Raw genomic sequence first — 20019 nt, forward strand, 5'->3', positions numbered from 1 at the left:
GAAGATATTAGCCAATTGTACTCTGGCTCTATTGTTACCACAAGGGGGTCTATTGTCAGTAGTTTTTCCTTTATTTATCTTACTTAAAACTTTTTATTCTGGGACCTAAATATTCACGCTTTTCATCAATTTTATAAAATTCTCAGCCATCCTCTTGTTACTATTTGACTCTTCATTATTCTTTTTCTTTTCCCTCTTGAACTTTTAGTAGACATATATTAGAACTTCTCATTCTCTCTTCATGTCACTGAATCTCACTTTCATATTTTTAATTTATCTTCCTCAATTGAGCTTTACTTAATTTCCTTAGATCTATCTTCTAGTTCAATATTTTTGCTTCAGCTGTTTCTAATATGCTCCATAAGCCAGTTGGTTATTGCTTAATTTTAAAAGTTCCATTTAATTTATTTTAATCTTCTTGATATTTGTTTCTTGTGTATTTCTTACAGTTTTGATTCTTTTCATTACCTTTAATTATTTGAACTCAATAATTTTATATTCTCCATTAGAATATGCTGTAACGTGAAAATATTGATCTTCTAACGCTGCTACCTGTTCCATCTTTAGTTTCTTACCCATCTTGGATTGTTTACTTGTGAAAGTTGAACTTGAGAAGCACTTCATCGGTGGGAGTCATGGCGCATGTATGCTTTGGAGTGGTGGGGTCTCTGTGTCTGGCAAGTGCCCCAGAATTATCATTGGTACAGGGGCACATTGGTGTTCATTTCTCATTGTGAGGATTCCTAAACCTTGAGGACCTTGAGGGTAGTGTAAACTCAAACCCCACATCTATGCCTGCAGCAGACCCAAAATATAAATTGCCCAGGAACTCAGGCAGAGACAGATAAACTTTCCTGTTGCCTTCCTGTGTCACTGCGCACAGCATTTTCAGTCCTGTATTTTACTCAGGAACAGCCCTTTAAAGTTTCTAGTTCTCTCTTCATGGGCTTAAGGATTTATTCTGCAACCCTGAAGATCTTAAAATAAAAGCTCTTAGGGTGCTTGAACCAGCAAAGTCCTAACATCCTATTTCCCCCACACTCACTTCCACCTGGGGTTAACGGCCAAGGGAAGCCTCAGCTGTGCCTCATGGGATTGTGCTCTGCTTTTCAGATTACCTGCCACCTGAGAATTGTTCTTACTTTTCCTGTTATCTCAACTACACATTTCGAATAATGTTATACTTTGTGTACTTGGGGGAAGGGGTTCAGGTAAACGAATTCACATTATTTAGGGAACAAGAAGCCCTGAATTTGCTTCTTTAAATGTCTCAAATTTTGAAGTTTGATGAAAATTATATGCCAGATCTGAAGTTACTTTATTATTTTGCCCACCTAAATGACACTCAAGGAAAAGTAACATACATTTAGTTAATTATTATTCTGCTGTGTTGTAATGATCACAGAGTCAGGGCTTGATGTTTCCCTAGAGTCTATTTTATAGGAAGTATTTTCCTATATTCAGTAACCCTGTTAGTAGTTGAATCACTGCACAAACACTCATGTTTCATTGAAAACTCAAGTTTTCATGTATATAAAGAAACTACATCCCAATTGAGGGTTCAAATTAACATGTGGAATACGTTAATTAAGTATATTTTATGTTCACTAACTGTATCATACATTAATTTGAATTTGTGCTTTTTACCCTGAGAATGTGAAACAAGATGGGGTTTCACAGCTGTTTAAATCTCCTTTAAAGAAGCAGAATTGTATTAATGAAACAAAAAGGAATATATTGGCAAGAGAAGACTCACCTTGAGTTGATAACACATGGATCAGATGCCTCTCTTTGTTGGTTTATGAGCATCTTTAAGGCAGGCAAAGTGATGTACAAATTATCTTAGAACCTCTGAAGTAGAGCATCAAGCTTGCCACATGATAGGTGGTAAATAGCTGTGGAAAGAAGAGAGGAGAGAGAGTGTGAGGATGGCAGGAAAGGAGGAAAAGATGTAAGGAAGTAAAGAAGAAAGGGAGGAAGGGAGGCAGGGAGGGAAGAAGGAGGCAGCTTTTGCCCATGATACCTATACCATGATACTATGATACCTATAAAGAAAGAGGAAACCTAACCCACTTCTAGAACCTGGGTGTCTGGGGCATAAATGCAGATGTCCTTAAGTGTTACTTCAAATGTCTCAGTTCAGTGAAATCTTACATATTCCATCAACATGATTAAAGATTTTAGCTCCTTGCAGCACAGGTTACACAAGAATCTCTTAGGCTACATGCCTGAACCGGAATTTGTGTTTTCAGTGGCGTATGGCACTTGAAAGTCTCTGTGAAGTTGAGGAGCACGCAGCCCATGTCAGCAAGTCTTATCACTCCGATGAGTCAAATATTTCTGAGCTGCACCCATGTTTTGAGAGGACTGTTTCTTCCTTTCTTAATGAACTAAACTTCATTTTTATCCTGACCCATTTCTTAAAAACTCCCATGTCTTTTCTTTCAGCAAAAACTAAATTTCATAGACAGGATAGGATGGTAGAAAGCTCTTGTATCCTTCCTGCTCTTGCAGAGACCTCATCAACTCTGTAAATGTTTCTCTTCAAGGGGAGGAGGTATTGTGACTGAACTGTACCTTCAATAAACCTCTTTCCAGCTCAGGGGGGAAATTTCCTTGGCTTGGTCAGGGCAGTTTAGCCACACCCAGATGAAATAATGAATGTGAAAGCACTTAGAAAGTCAAGTGTCTTGTCAAGCTGTATTAACGTGGCGAGTGTTATACTCTGCACTAGGATATGGGGTGACAATGGCCAGCCATGGGTAGACACACAGCCAAAAGCTAGTGCAGCACAAAAAGGTAGTATCCATTTTGCTCCAATTGCTCCCTCCATTAGTCCAGGCTGCCATAGAAAAATATGATAGATTGCATGGCTTATAAACAACAGAAATTTATTTCTCACAGTTCTGGTGGCTGGAAGTCTAAGATCAAGGCTCCAGCAGTTTTGGTGCCTGGTGAGAAATCACTTCCTGGTTCATAGATGGCTATCTTCTTGCTGTGTCCTCACATGGTAGAAGGGGGCAGGGAGCTCTCTAGGGTCTCTTTTATAAGGTAACTAATACCATTCGTGAGGGCTCTACCCTCATGACCTAATCACCCAAAAGGCCCCATTTCCAAACACCATCACATTGGGGATTGGATTTCAACATATGAATTTGGGGGAGACAATCTCTAGCCCTCCCAAATGTGCAAATCACTGCCCAAGAATTTCAATATGGGAGAACTACCAACAATAGAAAAGAAGAGGAATGTACCGTGTTCTGAGAGGAATCGCAAACAAGGAAAGATTGGGGCCATAGACCTGAGTGGACTTGGTTCTCCATTTCTTATGTTCCCTCTGGAGGAGAGGGTGGGAGGAGTAGGGTCCCCTGGTCATAGGACTCTGGTTGCTGTTGATGTCACTTCCTGCCTTGGCAAATTTGACTGGGAGAATGAGTGTATAAAAGAACATGCTCTCTATTTCCCTCCTCCCACCATTACTCTTTCTTTCCTCATTTGCCCTACTCATATTTCCTTTAAATATATTTAAAAAAATAATCTTTAATACAATTTTATTGGCTCCCCATCGAGGTAACAGTGTTTCTTCAAGTGTGATCCATAAACCTCTGGTGATTCCAGGGAATGTAGAGACAATTTGACAGTTTCAGAAGCTACAGCATTGATAATAAAATACTAATAATATAACAGCATAAAACGTTTAAGAGCTTATATAGTTGATAGCATACATTTTGCTTCATATTTGGCTAAAACCACTGATGTACAGAACTTGAATAATTTCTCAGCATAAGTGGAGCATATATGAAGAAGAAATGATCAACATATTTTTATTATGTTAATATTGAAAAGTCACGGTATAGAAAGATAACATTTTAAAATAGTTAGCAAAGAGTTAAATACAAAAAAAAAGAGTTAAATACAATTCATGAGATAGGTGTATGGGATCAGTACTAAAGGACACCATTTATATATGCTGCTGTGAACATTAAAGGAGACTAAAGTACTTGAGCATTAGAACCCTACTGTTTGCAAAGAGAACAGTTGGCAGAATATTTCCTGATCTTGATCTAATATTGAAATAAATGAGGAAAACTGAATACTACTATGTTCTAGCCAATAAGCATATATCTTTTTCATGAGCAAATACATAGGCATCTTGTATCAAAACCTTGCTTTTTTCCATTAAAGTATGAGGAAGCCAAGGGGAAATTTGTCATAAGAGTTTTTGAAATGAGGAAAGTGAAAACAATCATTTCTCCATGACACTAATGATGTCAATAAACACCATTTCAATGATTTCAAGGGTTTTTCTCAAGAGGGATATCTCAAAATACAGTCAATATCTTGAATAGCTGAAATTCATTACTTGTGAACTGAAATAGCATAATTTGTAAGGCTAAGTAAATGATACCAAGATTTCTGACACAGATCAAATTGAGCTAAATGTTTGACTCTCTACTGATACTTTTTTTTTTCAAGATAGGCCTGGTGTTGACTATATTATTATAATTATATTATAACATATAATATATACAAATTATATATATAATATATAATATTTATATTATGGTAGACTGTTAGGGTCTTGATGATAACGTGCTATTTTAGTTAAGACTTGAAGGAAGTCCAAGAGAAGAGCAAGCCATTTGGATGTCTGGGGAAGAAAACTACACTCAGAGGGAACAGCAAGTACAAACTTTCTGAAGCAGAAACATGCTTGGTGTCCTCAGGGGATATCAAGGAGGTCACTATAGATGAAGTACAGTGAGGAAGGGAGAGAGTAAGAGTGATAAAATCAGAGGTAGCAAAAGATTTGGATAAAGGGAGGACTTTGGATTTTACTCTGAGATGAGAAGTTATTGGAGAATTTTGAGCAGAGAAGTGTTTATCTCCTTTTTAATGAGTTCACTCTGACTGCTGTGTTGGGAATAGACTGAGGGAGGCAAAAGCAGAAGTAGGGAAATCAATTAGGAGGCTATTTCAGTAACTGAGGCAAGAGAACACAGTGGCTTATACCAGAGCAGAAGCAGTTGAGGTGGTAGGAAATGGCTGGATTCTGGGCATATTTCCAGTCACTTATTCAATAAATGCTTATGGAACATTTACATACCTGGTGCTATCTTGAGTACTGGAAATGCCATGCTGAGCCAACCAAACAAGCAAAAACGAACACAAACCACCATGGTCTCTATTCTCTTGAGTTATGGTCTATTTGGTGATGGGAGGTTGGGAGTAAAAACAGGCAATATAGATGTAAACAAATCAGCAAGAATACATACTGTGAAACAAGTAAACCAGTATAACGTGAAAGAGTGTCTGGGTGGGTGGGTGGACTTTGCTACTTTGAATTGTGTGTCCGGAAAAGGCCACTGAGGAAGCAGTGACCTATCCACTTGGACCTGAGTGAGGAGAAGGAGGAAATCAAGTGACGATCTGGAGGATGATCATCCAGGTACAATGAACTACAAGTTCACAATCAGAGAGCTTGCTCAACCAACAGACATACATTTGGTAGTGTGGCTGGAGCATAGTGAAAGAACAGGAAAATGATAGGAAGTGAGATTAGGGAGGAAAATTATGTAGAACCTTGAGGGCCATAAAAAGGAATTTGGATTTTTTTAAAAATTAATTAATTAATTAATTAATTTCTGGCTGTGTTGGGTCTTCATTTCTGTGCGAGGGCTTTCTCCAGTTGCAGCAAGTGGGGGCCACTCTTCATCGCGGTGCGTGGGCCTCTCACTATCGCGGCCTCTCTTGTTGCGGAGCACAGGCTCCAGACGCACAGGCTCAGGAGTTGTGGCTCATGGGCCTAGTTGCTCCCTGGCATGTGAGATCTTCCCAGACCAGGGCTCGAACCCATGTCCCCTGCATCGGCAGGCAGATTCTCAGCCACTGCGCCACCAGGGAAGCCCAGGAATTTGGATTTTATTCTAAGTATTTCAGAAAGCCATTGGAAGCCTTTAAGTAAGAAAATGGCATGATCTACTTTACAGTTTTAGAAGATCCCTCTGGCAACTTTGCAGGGGATGGATTCTGTTGGAGACACACAAATGCAGAGCTCAAGTAAGCCGTCGGAAGCATGAGTCTGAGGCTTAGGAGAGAAGTCAGGTTTGAAGGTACAAGTTGAGGAGTAATCAGTGTGTGGATGGCATTGAAAGGGAAGGATATAAGTGAAATGACTTCAAAGTGGGTGTGGGCGGTGAAGAGTCAGGACCCTGAGGACTGCCCGGTCTCTTTCAGAGACCACTCGTTCAACCGCTTCCTGTCACAGCAAGACTCTCTAGTTCTTACCTCCCACCCCCTCCTCAGCCCACTCGGACATCTCTCCCCACTGCTTTACTGCATCTGCCCCCGTGACGATCACCTTTCCCTCCCTGAAACACACAGCAGAAGGGTTTTAGTGAATGAATAACAAGCAGGAGAACCGGGGAGAATGAGAGCATTAGAGTGACAGGACGCCAACAGAGAAAGAGCAACGCCTCCAAAAACTGAGGAGTGACAAATTCAAGTGTTGAGGAGGGTCTCCACCATATCTGAGAGAAGATTCCTACCAGAAGCATTGTGGCTTGGGTCTGACCTCTCAAATTTCAACTGCTTGCCTGTGTTTCTGATCACCATCTGCTCCCGAATTTCCCAAGGCCAAGATTTACCACCCATCTCTGTGACTCCAAGTTGGGAGTGCCAGCCTGGTATGCCACCTGCTATCTGTTATCAGGCCTCTCAGACTCTACATTATTCTGCCTGCTAGACTGAACCTCTCTCTCAGACCTACTAATACATGTCCCCTTCCCACCAACTCTTGTGTGGCTCTAGTCCTAATCCCTGATTTTGGTAGTCTGTGCATCTTGCAACAATTAATGAGGTCCTGATCAGCCATGTCTCTGAATGTGACATTTCCTATAACCATTCCAACTTAGTATCCTTTTACAGTATTCTTTAGGGTCTGGAAGATAGCTTACGATGCTGAGTTTTAAGTTCCTAACTTATTATGCCATAAGAATTTGCAAACCTTAAAAGGTCTCTGGGCTCAGTTTAATACCTACGCTGTGATTAAGCTTGACTCCCAGTGAAGGCTGCCCCTTCCCTTTACAAAGCATGTACGCTCATATGTTTATCAAAATTAATAGAAACACTGAGGGAAACAGTGACTGAAATGAGGAGCACTTGGTAATAAGGTCTTTTTAATATCTTGTAATGGGAAAGGCTGGACCGAAATTCGGTGGACAGTAAGGGCTTTGCTGCAAATTATAACTCTTCTTTCTGCTGCTTGGTAAAGGGAGACACAAGAGTCCTGAGGGAGTTACTAGAAGTTGAAAAGCAAATGTCACACTAATCTTGAAGAATCAACTTACAATTTAATATCTATTCATTGAATTACATAGTCTATTATTTATTTGAAGCTTGTTATGGGTTGAATTGTATCCCCTACAAATTCATATGTTGAAATCCTAACCCTCAGGATCTCAGAATGGGAAAACAGGTTTGTTGCAGTTGTAATTAGTTAAGATGAGGTCATACTGGAGTAGGGTGGGCTCCTAATCCAATATGACTGGTACCTTAAAGGAGAAATTTGGACACACACACAGAGAGGGTGTCATGTGAAGATGAAGGTGGAGATCTTCAAGCCAAGGAACACCAAAGATTGCCAGCAAACCACCTGAAGCCAGGAGAGAAGAATGGAAAAGATTCTCCTTCAGAGCCCTCAGAAGGAGCCAACCTTGCCAACACCTTGATCTCAGACTTCCAGCCTCCAGAACTGTGAGACAATAAGCTTCTGTTGTTGAAGGCACCCAGTTTGAGGTACTTTGTTACGGCAACCCCAGCAAACTAATACAAAGCTTGAGCAGACATGAATTAGATTTTCTACAATATTTTGGTCACATTTTCCATCTTGCATTAATAAAAGTGCAGCACAGTTTGTCCGCACTCCAGAATTTTGCTAGCATAAACACTCACCTCATCACAATCACCACAGGGAGGAAGAAAAAACAAGCCAAGCTGAGGTGTGTATGCAAACACATGCTTGCTCTTCTGAAGAAACTGAAGGCACGTTTCTTAATTTAGGCATATTTCCAAAGAGGCTGAAGAAAGGAAATCACATTTAAAACAAACATTAACCCCTGTTGCTAAGTAAATGCCTCACAACATTACTATAGTATCAGACATGAAAAATAAACCAGAATTATGCAGCTGGGTCTAGTGCTGTCTATTCAGGCGCTAGTGACTGACAAAGAGAAACAGTTGCATTTTGTATGATAATTGGTTGGGGATGTGCAGCATGCATTTAAAAACTGTGTCACAACACTTTTGCATATCAGAAAACAATCTCATTAACACATCTCATGAGACGCTTGTGTAGTCAAGGAATTTTAATAATTCCCGAGGCCTTGGACAAGGAATACAATTCAAACCATTTCAGTAATAGAAAAAAAAAATCGATAATCTTTATATTGCCATTGGTAATGTCAAACTCATAATTCCACCTTTATTAATATTTCATCATTTTATTGGAGTAATTACTACTTTGTAGTATAAGTAATATTATGTGCTTATGGAAACATGGACATGAGCCGCATATTTCTTCCATTCAGCTGACACAGTAGAATCTACTGAAATCGAGACTAGGATGACAGAGCGTATGCAAGAAAAATGCTCACGTCTTATTTGTTGTTTTCAAATTTATACAAAACCCAAAGGGTAAAAACCAGCCCGAACAACAGGTAACCTCCCCAAGCCTGATCTGGTGGTTTGACTTCATGAAACTTGCACTAAACGAGACATTAGGCTTCGCACAGCTGACCAAGGACTTAGGAAATCACTGCTTCTATTCTGATGCCACACTCTTGATCTGCCCCACTCCCATCCCGCCTAGACACACAGGGCTCGAGACTCCTTCTGAGCAATTCAGACAGGACGGAGCAGCACATGGAATCCACCTAGCAGACCCTAACCAGCCTGCTTTCCAAAGCCTGTCTGTTAGAACTAAGGTAAGGGTGAGTCATGGGGCCCATGTTCACCACCCAACCTGTTTGGGAGCATTGCTCTGTCATTTTCACAGCTAGACCTGCAGGCAACATGTGCTCTGTTATGATAGGGCAAGGAATGCTCAACTTATCAGGGACCTGATTGGGAGAGCAGCCTTAGTACTTTATAATAGTTGTTAGAACTGTTTACAGAACACTGTTTTTTGCACCTCAGGGTAAATCATGTGGCGTGAAGCCATGCCCCATCCCATGTGGAGCTGGGGGCCAGTGGGAAACTTCAGTTTTCCCAGGAAGGGGGAGCCTCTCTCTTTACTCTAAGCACTACAGAGGAGGCACTAAATTTAAATGGAAACAAGAGAGATGTAGATGAGATCTGAAGAGCTTAGGCTCCTACAGGAAGAAGAATGGTTTGTCTTTCTAACAGAATTCAGAGTCTCCTTGGAGGGGTTTTAAACAATGACAAGGAAGATTTCTCTTTCACCCATTTTGGAATACCTATATTCCATGTACCTTGGAAGATATCGAAGAAATATGTCAGACAAAGTGGTGCCTCATGGTTTTAAAGGACTAGGACTTTGTTCTCCTCTGTTGCTATGAAATCCCTTGGAACTATAGGAAAGAAATTAGTTTTTCCAACTCTTAATCAATGAACGCCTCCCATTCCACCCACGGGTGCTCTTCTTTTAGGTGTCTTTGCTGCTAATCCTCTTTAATCTCCTCTTTCTTCTCTATGTTTGGTCTTCCAAAACTGGCCCTGCATTATACATTCAGAGAGTCCTCCTGCGGAAAAAGAACTAAAATAAAAAATACAACGTGCTCTCAAAAACGGTTTAACGCTTTGTGCCTTCAAGCTTAGTATACTCACATACAGAGAAGGATCTAAGAACCCACTCATTGCTATACTTTATCTTGGTTTGTTGGACTTGTCAATTAAAGGAAGTATTTTCATGTTCAGACATACTCAGGGAATAGTGAAGGAAAAAGAAATGTGGATTTAAATAAAGGCTCACTAAGAAGGAAACGTTAATGGATGGATGGAAAAATCAGCTTAGTATAGAAATAATGTTAATCTCAAGTCCAAATTCAGATGGGTGATACAATGTTCTAATGATCTGGAAGTTAAGCTTTGAAATGCCTGAAGTCTCATGTTCCCAATAAGTTTCAGATTATTTCAGCTTGACTAAAAGTAGGGAGAAAGGGAAATGACATTTCTGCTCTCATTTTTCCCCTCTTTGTGAGTGTCAGTGATGAATCGTGGGTGAATGAGAGTAACTGGGGGTTTTGACCAATGGAAGAAAATTTGGAAACCTTGCTGCCATCTATATCCAGTTTTTAAATTATTTCACTCAATGGGCAAGATTCGGTGATGAGAGTTCAGAGAGACAATGCTTTTCCATCCCAGCTGTGCCAGTAGCTCCCACAAGCGTAGTTTCCTTTATTTAAGTGCAATTATTAAATCATTCTTTCATTGGTTCAACAAAAATTTATTGAGCACATGCTATGTGCCAGATATCATTCTAGATCCAGGGTTACAGCCATGAAATATCTGATAGATGTTCCTACCTTCAGTGAGATGGAGGAAGTGGACATTAGACAAGTAAGTGAAACTGTAGGGTATCCGATGGCTGAAAAGGCTATGGAGGAAAATAAAGCAAGGAAGGGCAATGGGGACTAACGGGGATTGAGTTGAGTACTCAAGTTCAAAGTAGGGAAGGCAGGCAAGACTTGGCTGAGAAGAAAATATCTGAGCAAAGATCTGAAGAAGTGGGAGGACCACATGTGGATATTTGTAGGAAGAGCATTCCAGGCAGAGAGAATAGCAAATACAAAAGCCTGAACATGCACCAGACAGAACATTTGTCAAAGCATGCCATATCCCTTTTCCTACCAAAGTAAATGTCACATAGAATGTAACTCTGCTCTAACAAAGGTAGCCAACAGCATGTGAATTCTGCATTCATAGTACAGTGTATTCTGATCAGTAAGATTATTACATCAATTTGATGAAGTGCCTTGGGACTTGGTCCATGTGTTACATCCATCTTATGTAGCTTTCTATTTGTTTTTGTCTTATACTGGGAATACATAAATACTAAATTATTGAAAAGATAGAAACAAAACAGACCTTTATACAGTGAAATGTGACAGTTCCCTCATCCCACTTCCTCTGTTCTAGTACCCATCCACCTACTGACCTCCTCATCCCAGAAGAAACTACTGTTAATAGTTTGATATATGTTCATATAGTAACTTCATGGTTAACCTTTTAAGAAACTATCAGACTGTTTTCCAAAGTGGCTGTGCCATTTTAAAATCCTACCAGCAGGGCTTCCCTGGTGGTGCAGTGGTTGAGAGTCTGCCTGCCGATGCAGGGGACATGGGTTCGTGCCCCGGCCCGGGAGGATCCCACATGCCGCAGAGCGGCTGGGCCCGTGGGCCATGGCCGCTGAGCCTGCACGTCCAGAGCCTGTCCTCCGCGCGGGAGAGGCCACAGCAGTGAGAGGCCTGCATACCGCAAAAAAACAAACAAACAAACAAACAAAAAAATCCTACCAGCAGTGTCTGAGGTATCCATTCTTTCTACCTCCTTACCAACACTTGTTATTATCTTTTTGATTAGAGTCATCCTAGTGGGTGTCAAGTGGCATCTCATAATATGATTTGCATTTCCCTAAAGAAAATGATGTTAAGCACCCTTTCCTGTGTTTGTTAGACATTTGTATATATTCTTTGGGTAAATTTCTATTCAGATCCTTTGCCTATTTTTAATCATTATATTATTGATTTGTGAGAGTTCTTTATATATTTTAGATATAAATTCCTTGTTAGATACATGATTTAAAATATCTTCTCCCATTCAGTCTTTCCACTTTCTCTGTGGTGACCTTGAAGCACAAAACTTTTTAATTTTGATGAAATCTAGTTTAACTATTTTCTCTTTCACTTTTGCTTTTAATATTATATATAAGAAGCCATTGCCAAAGCCAAGGTCATGAAAATTTACCTCCATGTTTTCCTCTAACAGTTTATAATTTTGACTTACATTTAGATTTCTGATCCATTTTGAGTTAATTTTTGTATATAGGGTAAGGTAGAGGTCCAACTTCATTCTTTTGCATGTGAATTTCCAGTTGTCCTAGCACCATTTGCTGAAAAGACTCTTCATTCTCCATTCAATTGTTTTGGCACCCTCTTCAAAAATCAATTTACTATAAATGTGGGGATTTGTTTCTGGATTCTATATTCTAGTCCACTGATCTATCCTTAATCACTATGACATGGTATTGCTTACATTTGCTTAGCAGTAAGTCTTGCAGTCAGGAAGTGTAAATCCTTCAACTTAGTTCCTTTCCAATACAGTTTTGCAATTTTGGGTCCCTTGTATATTCATACAAATTTTAGGATCAGCTTGTCATTTTCTGCAAAGAAGCCAGCTGGGATTTTGACAGAGATTGTACTGAGTATGTAGATCAATGGGGAGAGTATTGCTATCTTAATAATACTGCCTTCTAATCCATGGACATAGGATGTCTTTTCATTTACTTACATCCTTTAAATTCTATTCCAACAATATGTTTTCAATGTACAAGTCTTGTACTTCTTTTGTTATAGTTATTCATAAGTATTATTCTTTTTTGATGTTATTGTAAATGAAGTTGTTTTCTTAATTTTATTTTTTGGATTGTAAGTATATAGAAAAACAATTGATTTTGTATATTGATCTTGTATCCTGAAAAATTGCTGAACTTGTTTATTACCTCTAAGTATTTTGGGGGATTCTTTTATATTTTCTAGCTACAAGATCATGTCAACTATAAATAAGTATAATGTTAGTTGTAGGGATTTTTGTATTTTTGTATTTATCAGGATGAGGAAGTGACCTTCTATTCCTAGTTTTTTGAATATTTTTACATGAAGCGGTGTTGGATTTTTGTCAAATGCCTCTTCTGCATCTATTGAGAAGAGCACGTTGTTTTTGTCCTTTATTCTATTGATATAGTATATTACATTAATTGATTTCAGGTGTTAAACTGACCTTCTATTCCTGAGATAAATCCCACTTGGCCATGGTGTATATCCTTTTAATATGTTGGTAGATTCAGTTTGCTACTATTTTTTGCGTGTGTGGGGAATTTTGTGTTTATATTTATGAGAGATACTGGGCTGTAGAATCCTGGGTTTTTGTTGGGTTTTTTTTGGTGATGTCTTTGGTTTTGACATCAGAGTAATACTGGATTCAGAGAATGATTTGGAAGGTGTTCCCTCCTCTTCCATTTTTTGGAAGAATCTGTGAATAATTACTAATAATTCTTTAAATATTTGGTAGAATTCATCAGTAAAGCTGTTCTGGCCTGGGTTTCTCCGTGTGAGGAGTTTTTTGATTACTCATTCAATCTCTTCTGTTATGATCTATTTAGATCGTCTATTTCTTCTTGATTATTTAGCTCGTTGTGTTTTTCTGGGAATTCATCCATTACATTTAAGTTTTCCAATTTATAGTATAGTATTTATGGTATTTTCATAGTATTCTTTTAGGACCCTTTTTATTTCTGTAAAGTTGGTAATAATATCATCTCATTTATTTCTGACTTTAGTAATTTGAGTTTTCTCTCTGCTGTTTTTTTGGTCAGTCTAGGTATAGGTTTGTCCATTTTGTTGATCTTTTCAAAGAATCAAACTTTTATTTTGTTGATTTTCTCTATTGTTTGTAATTCTCTATTTCATAATTTCCACTCTACTCTTTATTATTTCCTTCATTCCACTTGTTTTAGGTTTAGTTTGTTCTTCTTTTTCCATTGTCTTAGGGTAGGTGTTTAGGTTATTGATTTGAGATATTTCTTACTTTTTAATATAGGTATTTACAGCTATAAATTCCCCTCTTAAGTATTTTTTTAACAGCATTTTATGAATTTTTGTTTTGTGTCTTCATTTTCATTCTTTTCAGTCTATTTTCTATTACTTTTTCTGATTTCTTCATTGATTAATTTGTTATTTAGGAATATGTTGTTTAATTTCCACATGGTCATGAATTTCTCTCATTCCTTTCTGTGTTTTGATTTCTACTTTCATTCTATTGTGGCTGGGGAGAATACTTTGTATAATTTCAATCCTTTTAAATTTTTTGAGGCTTTATATGAGATTTTTAGAAATATTTTTAATAGATATTGTCAAATAGTCCTCCCAAACCAGTACATATCTTCCCACTATGTGATTGATTAAAATATTCAAAGGATTTGTCAAAAACCAGAGTGAAAATAAAATCTTTTGTAATTCCCTTTCTGAATTTATTTAGTTAATCACTAAAATTAGCTGAAATTATGTTACTCTTCAGGAGATAACAGAATGATAATTAAAGTGCCCACTTAACACTATCGTTCGCGCTAATGCTGCATATTTAAAATACATTATCTGTAATCTTCACTATAAAATAGGTATTAATATTCCCATATTACAAATGAAGAAACTGAGTGCCAGATCATTTAAGTAACTTGTCCAAAATCACATAGAAAATGAAGAAGTATTGGAATTAAGACTCAAATTTATTTCTACCATCATACTCTTCTTCTAAGGCCAAGGAAAAATGATCACACAGAGATCATGCTTTTCCCTCATCTTTCCTTGTTTCTGAAATACCCTAAGACCTATCAGGAGTCATGTTCCGACTATTCTCAGCAGCCACAAATTTACATTTTCCATTTTTACTTTTACCTTTTTCCTATTCCTGAGGTCAACTGCATCTTATAATTGGACAACATGCTTATTGGCTTCTTCCCAACTGAATTAGATCTGCATAGTGGATTTTGCATTTTAAAATACTGAATCATTCATAACTTTAGATGGGGCATGAGCTCTCCAGTAATCTACTGTGCTCACAGCCTTATTCTAACTGGTATTGGCCTAAGCAAAAATGTGTATTATCTGCCTGGTCCTTGCAGATCTCTGAATATGTGAGTATTGATGTAGAACCTTGGCTTTTATTTTTTTTTATTTTTTTTTTTAACTCAATCTATGGTACAAAATGTATTTTACATTTTGATCCAGTACACACTCATTTCCTACATATGTATGTAAAAGAACACACCCTTACTACTGATACATTCTATTATTTAAAAAACTCTGGTCATGATTCAATAAGTTTATTTCATGAGATAATAATGGGCTATAACCTATAACTTAAAAATAACTTATAGTTTGAGAACCCAGAGAAAAGGCTAAACTAGGCCAGTTGTTCATTGTGCACTAAATAATAATTACTCATCATTAAGAATAAAGACACATCTTTCTTCCCACCCCACCTCCCAAATTCCAAGGTCATACCTTCTATAATTATTGTCCTCGACAGCCAAGTCCCCAAATGCTTGACTACTTTGACCCCTAGAAAGCCACAGTAAATGATAAGCAGAGACTAGACAAATTACACTACTCAACTGCACGTAACCTTTTTGAAGGCTCCTTTGACTGGATTTCCAGCACTCCCACATTCGTATTGCAAGACCAAGTTTAGAAGAAGGTAAAATAAGGAAAATGGAAGGCTTGGCAGGAGGGGAGGAACCATACAATGAGCTACTTGGTTGGGGCTTTGGGCCAGAAGCCCTGCCCAGTAAAGGAGTTCATTCTATAGCTTCTAAAAGGACCAGCCTGAGCTTCCCTGGAAGCTGAAGTAGAGGCAAAGGCATGGATGGTGACATGAGTGAGGTGGGTCTAAAGTCCAGAGACAAAGACTTTGTGAGAGGCGACAGGGCCCAGATGTCCATCAAGGGTTACTTTCAGGCAATGCCAAGGCAAAAATCAGCCTGTGATTCCCTCTTTGGGAGAGGCCATAATGATCGACTTCCACTATGAGGATGTGGACACCTTTTTCATATATCTGCCCCCCTGCATTCTCCTGCCACCCCACCCACCCCCCTATGATTGCATTATTTAATGGGATTAAGAAGGTTGATCTAACAATGAGGCATCATTCAACATACTCTACTCTGAATAAAAATTTAAAAGAACAATATTTGGAAGGGACACTTTCTGGGCAGCTTTAAACAAACAAAATTACTTAATAACCCTTGTGGAAAAAATTACAGTAGGTTACAAGAGGGGAGGAAGCCATGGTAATTTGAAAAAATGTGTGCTCCTTTGGAACGACTTAACTAATAGAAGACACTTGGTTTTGTTAGTAATAATTGCAACAGATTTCTATGATGAAGTAGGTGAAATGCTCCCATGCTTGGAATTTAGTAGAGAATTGTTTTAACATGTTGCCTTTTCCTTTGCTGGCATTCTAGAGTCAAAACACAGAGCTTCTCTATAACCCTAGCAATACTTGTATGGAATTCGGGATTGTTGAGGCTAACTTAGATCTTTTCCCAAAAAGTCAGTTACTGCAAGTATCAGAAGGATCTTGATACACAGTCACATCCATGGCACAGCAGTACATCCTCCAGAAAAAATGGTTTCTATCAGTTTCTGCTTAGCTGACTATACACACACATACACACACACACGCACACACAATCTCAGAGTTTTCCCTGGAACATGCATGAGTTCCTACTTGACCTATTTATACGGCTATAGCAATCTGTTCAATTAGGCTCTCTGGAAGCTTTCCTTGGTTTTCTGAAGTTAAGTCCATCTGTTTTCCTGCAATTTAGTGCATTAGTATGACTTGGAAATATAAGTTCAAAACCCAGTCTAGTTGTCCCACTTATATCCAGGGGCACATACCCTTTTTGTGGCTTTGTCATAACCCTCCTATAGGTGATGTGCTTTGCTGAATACAGCTTGAGACTTACCCATCATTGTTCTCAGGCAATTTCTGTGCCTCATTAGTCAGGATAATTGAGAATCAGCTGGATTTGTCAAACAAAGTCCACTGGCTTAGCTTCAAATTCTTCTCGCTTTTGTCCTACACTAGATGACATTAGGAAAATAGTGTTGGTAGCAGATCAACTCTTGTACCCAATCTTGTACCTAATGGCTTAGCTGCTTGACATAATAATATATATGACTCTGCAGTGATGTCTACTGGCATGGGGTGAGACAAAATGCTGTCTGGCTGGGACAGATAGGGTCCCCATTCCTGGAAAATAAACATATTTGCTGGGTTATTCTTGGAAGAGCTGTTTGAAAATTCTTAAAGCAAGGGGTAGAGAGTGGTGATGAATTCCAGACATAATGCCAAATGAGTCCCCACCTCCCCAGCTCATAATTCCCACAATTGGCTACAGATGAAAGTCCATAGGGATAGAAGCAGAGATTAAAAGTGCTGGCAGCTTGGACCACCCCTTCCTGTGAGCTCATTCTATGCATAAAGTGAGAGAAAACCTTATGTAAACCCCAGACTTTGAGAACCTCAGCAACCTGGACATTCAGAGTCAAGGATGACCTGCACCTAGGACCACAGCTGTACTTCACAAACCTCCCATTCATTCCCCCAACCTTCTCAGCCACAGAATAGAACATCCTATAGAGAGCAGTAGCTAGAGATGTGAAGCCAGAACCCATGAGAGACCATGACTACTGACAGGCAGATTCTTCATGTCCAAAGTCAGAGGGCGAGCACCTATGCCAAGTCCAGCACAGCCATCTTACTAAGCCTCTGCCTGGCTGCACCCCCCCTCTCCTGCACTTCTAGGTCTCTAGCCCTTGTTTAGACTCTCCTTGTTGAGCCTGCTCAGCTACTCTCTTTCTCTCTCTTATTGCACATTAATACTACTCTTTGAGTGGCTGCTGGTGACTTATAACTTCAATCTTTCTTCAGCTTCCAGCACAAACCATGAGTATAGAATTCATGGGTTTTGTAATGAGGCAGATCTGGATTTGATTTTTAGCTTTTTTTTTTTTTTTTTTGGCCTATTTGCAGTGGCACCTTGAGCAAGATGCTTAACTTCCCATCTGTAATCCCTGCAGGATGGCTGGAAGAATTAACTCGCCCTTTCATTCAGCAAATGTTCATTAAACATCCTAAAATAGGAAAAGCAGAAAGCACAGCGCCTGGCATATAATAAGTTCATGATAAAGAATAATTATGCTTAGTGTGATGAAAATAATAATAGAGACAGAAGTAATATTAAGCACCAATCTGACCTCGTCCCACATCCTTAGCTACTTCAATCTGAGATCAGTAAATATTGATCCATTGCCCATAGTTTCTATGGCTTTGGTTGGGCCTCTAACTTCTAGTTCATTATCACTATACATAGCATTTCTTTCTTGGCTTGGCTCTTGCAAAGCTCTCAGGTTGTAGTCTTGCCTTTTTACCTGGATAATATAATCATCTACGAGAATTTGAACTCCTTCACAAGCTTCGTGTATCAAGTGACGCTCACTAGAAGAGTTCCTGTGCGGAGGAGCCGTTGGATGGCATCCTGAGATAGCTCCACCTGCCATATGGTGTGGCAAATGTCATGATGTAATTGCTTCCTTCATTCCAGGCCAGCTTGCCAGGAACCTGATGCTACCCCTGTAACACATGATACCAGTGGCTTAACTGTTCTAAGGCCTTCAAAAGCAACTACTTTGCATGTTCTAACCCCATGGATTCCCTAAAGTCTCCACCATCCTACAGAGCTGCGTTTTCTGAGTTCCTCCTCCTAAGTACAGCTCTCTAGTTTTATGTTAATTGTGCTTGTTCCTACTACTCATTCCTGGAATTGGTCTAAGTTAATAAGAGTGTTCTAAATACAATTACCAAGTGACTGCTCCCTTAGAATTTATGGTTCATACGCCCCAGCTAATAATCTCGTAACTTGAAAGAACTTGTTTGTAATTGTTCATGAATGTTCTATTTCATTTTCTTTACTTAGAACAAAATACTAATTATGTTTTTTTCTTGTTCTACAGCTTGTTTATGTCATTATATGACAACATCTACAACATGGGTGTCTAGAGGGCATTGTCTTTCTTTAGGTGAACATATTGTCTAATTTATTAAACACATGTAATGGATAATGATCAAATTAGTGACTTTACATAAGAGGCCTTGTACAACAAGGTTTTTATTTAGTTATTTCTCTTGGTCACATCCTTAGGCTTCGGTAAGCAACAACATAATTCATCCTTAACTTCTTGCAACCTGTGTTTACAACAGCCTTGTTAGCTGTTTTGATATTTTTTCTTAGGGTTGCATTCAAGTCTCTCAATAGAGTGAAAAGGGCACATGGGAGAGAGCTGGAAAGAAATGGGGAAGCCATGGTTCATATAGGCAAGCTCAGTGTTGCTGAGGTTTCTGATTTTTCAGAATATTAATAGATACTAGAAACCAAAAGAAAAATCAGTGGATCAGACTTAATTGATGGAATGGCAGTTTACAACCCCTGATTTACTATCCTTGGGTTCTTGCTTCCTTGAGTATTCTTCACATAATAAAGGCCAAGGTACTTAACAATGAGATCTATGCTGTCAGAGGCTGAGGACATTACATTATGCTAAGAATAGTAATTATTCTTAGGATTTAAAACATATTTTAGAGGTTTTTGGCTGTCAGTGGTTGATCTGTCAACTTTTCAATTGATTCTGGAGAATATGTGTATGTATGTTTGTGTGTGTGTGTGTAAAAGAAATGACCCTCCTCAGTTCTACATCTAGGTATTTTCTTATTAGCATAAGGTACTGTAGGACTTTGTTTCTACATTCATATAATGTCTCAGAGGGTTTTCTCCCACCGTAAAGTCATGGAGATACAATTCAGATTTTTCTCTCAAATCTTCAAGAATTTGGCAAAAGAAGCATCCAACCAACATTTTGGTTGATAGACCCAGAGGTGAGTTGCTGAGTGTTCGATAGGGCTTTCTCCTATGGTTGGCATATCATGTTCCCTGGACTTTCGTAGAGTGTGAAAATGTTAGTAAAATCTAAATTCTCAACTTCCTTAATCATCTGTTTAAGGAACTACTTAAAGCCCACGCCACAACTACTGAAGTCCGCATGCCTAGAGCCTGTGCTCCACAACAAGAGAAGCCACCGCAATGAGAAGGCTGCGCACCACAACAAAGAGTAGCCCCCGCTCGCCGCAACTAGAGAAAGCCCACGCGCAGCAACCAAGACC

At 38.9% G+C, this 20019-nt stretch overlaps 1 long non-coding RNA gene across 1 annotated transcript; it reads right to left on the reverse strand.

The window, feature by feature from the left end:
- Positions 1–1762: 1762 nt before the first annotated feature.
- LOC113613852 (uncharacterized) lies at positions 1763–16877 on the reverse strand. The gene is made up of 3 exons (XR_003430392.1): positions 16766–16877; positions 7954–8078; positions 1763–1895 (listed from the first exon to the last, which is right to left on the reverse strand). It is a non-coding gene; the product is annotated as an uncharacterized LOC113613852 (long non-coding RNA).
- Between the last annotated feature and the right edge of the window lie 3142 nt (positions 16878–20019).

The sequence above is a fragment of the Aethalodelphis obliquidens genome, unplaced genomic scaffold (assembly GCF_003676395.1).
Source record: "Aethalodelphis obliquidens isolate GAN/ISIS:26980383/991018 unplaced genomic scaffold, ASM367639v1 scaffold4, whole genome shotgun sequence".
Taxonomy (NCBI): Eukaryota; Metazoa; Chordata; class Mammalia; order Artiodactyla; family Delphinidae; genus Aethalodelphis; species Aethalodelphis obliquidens.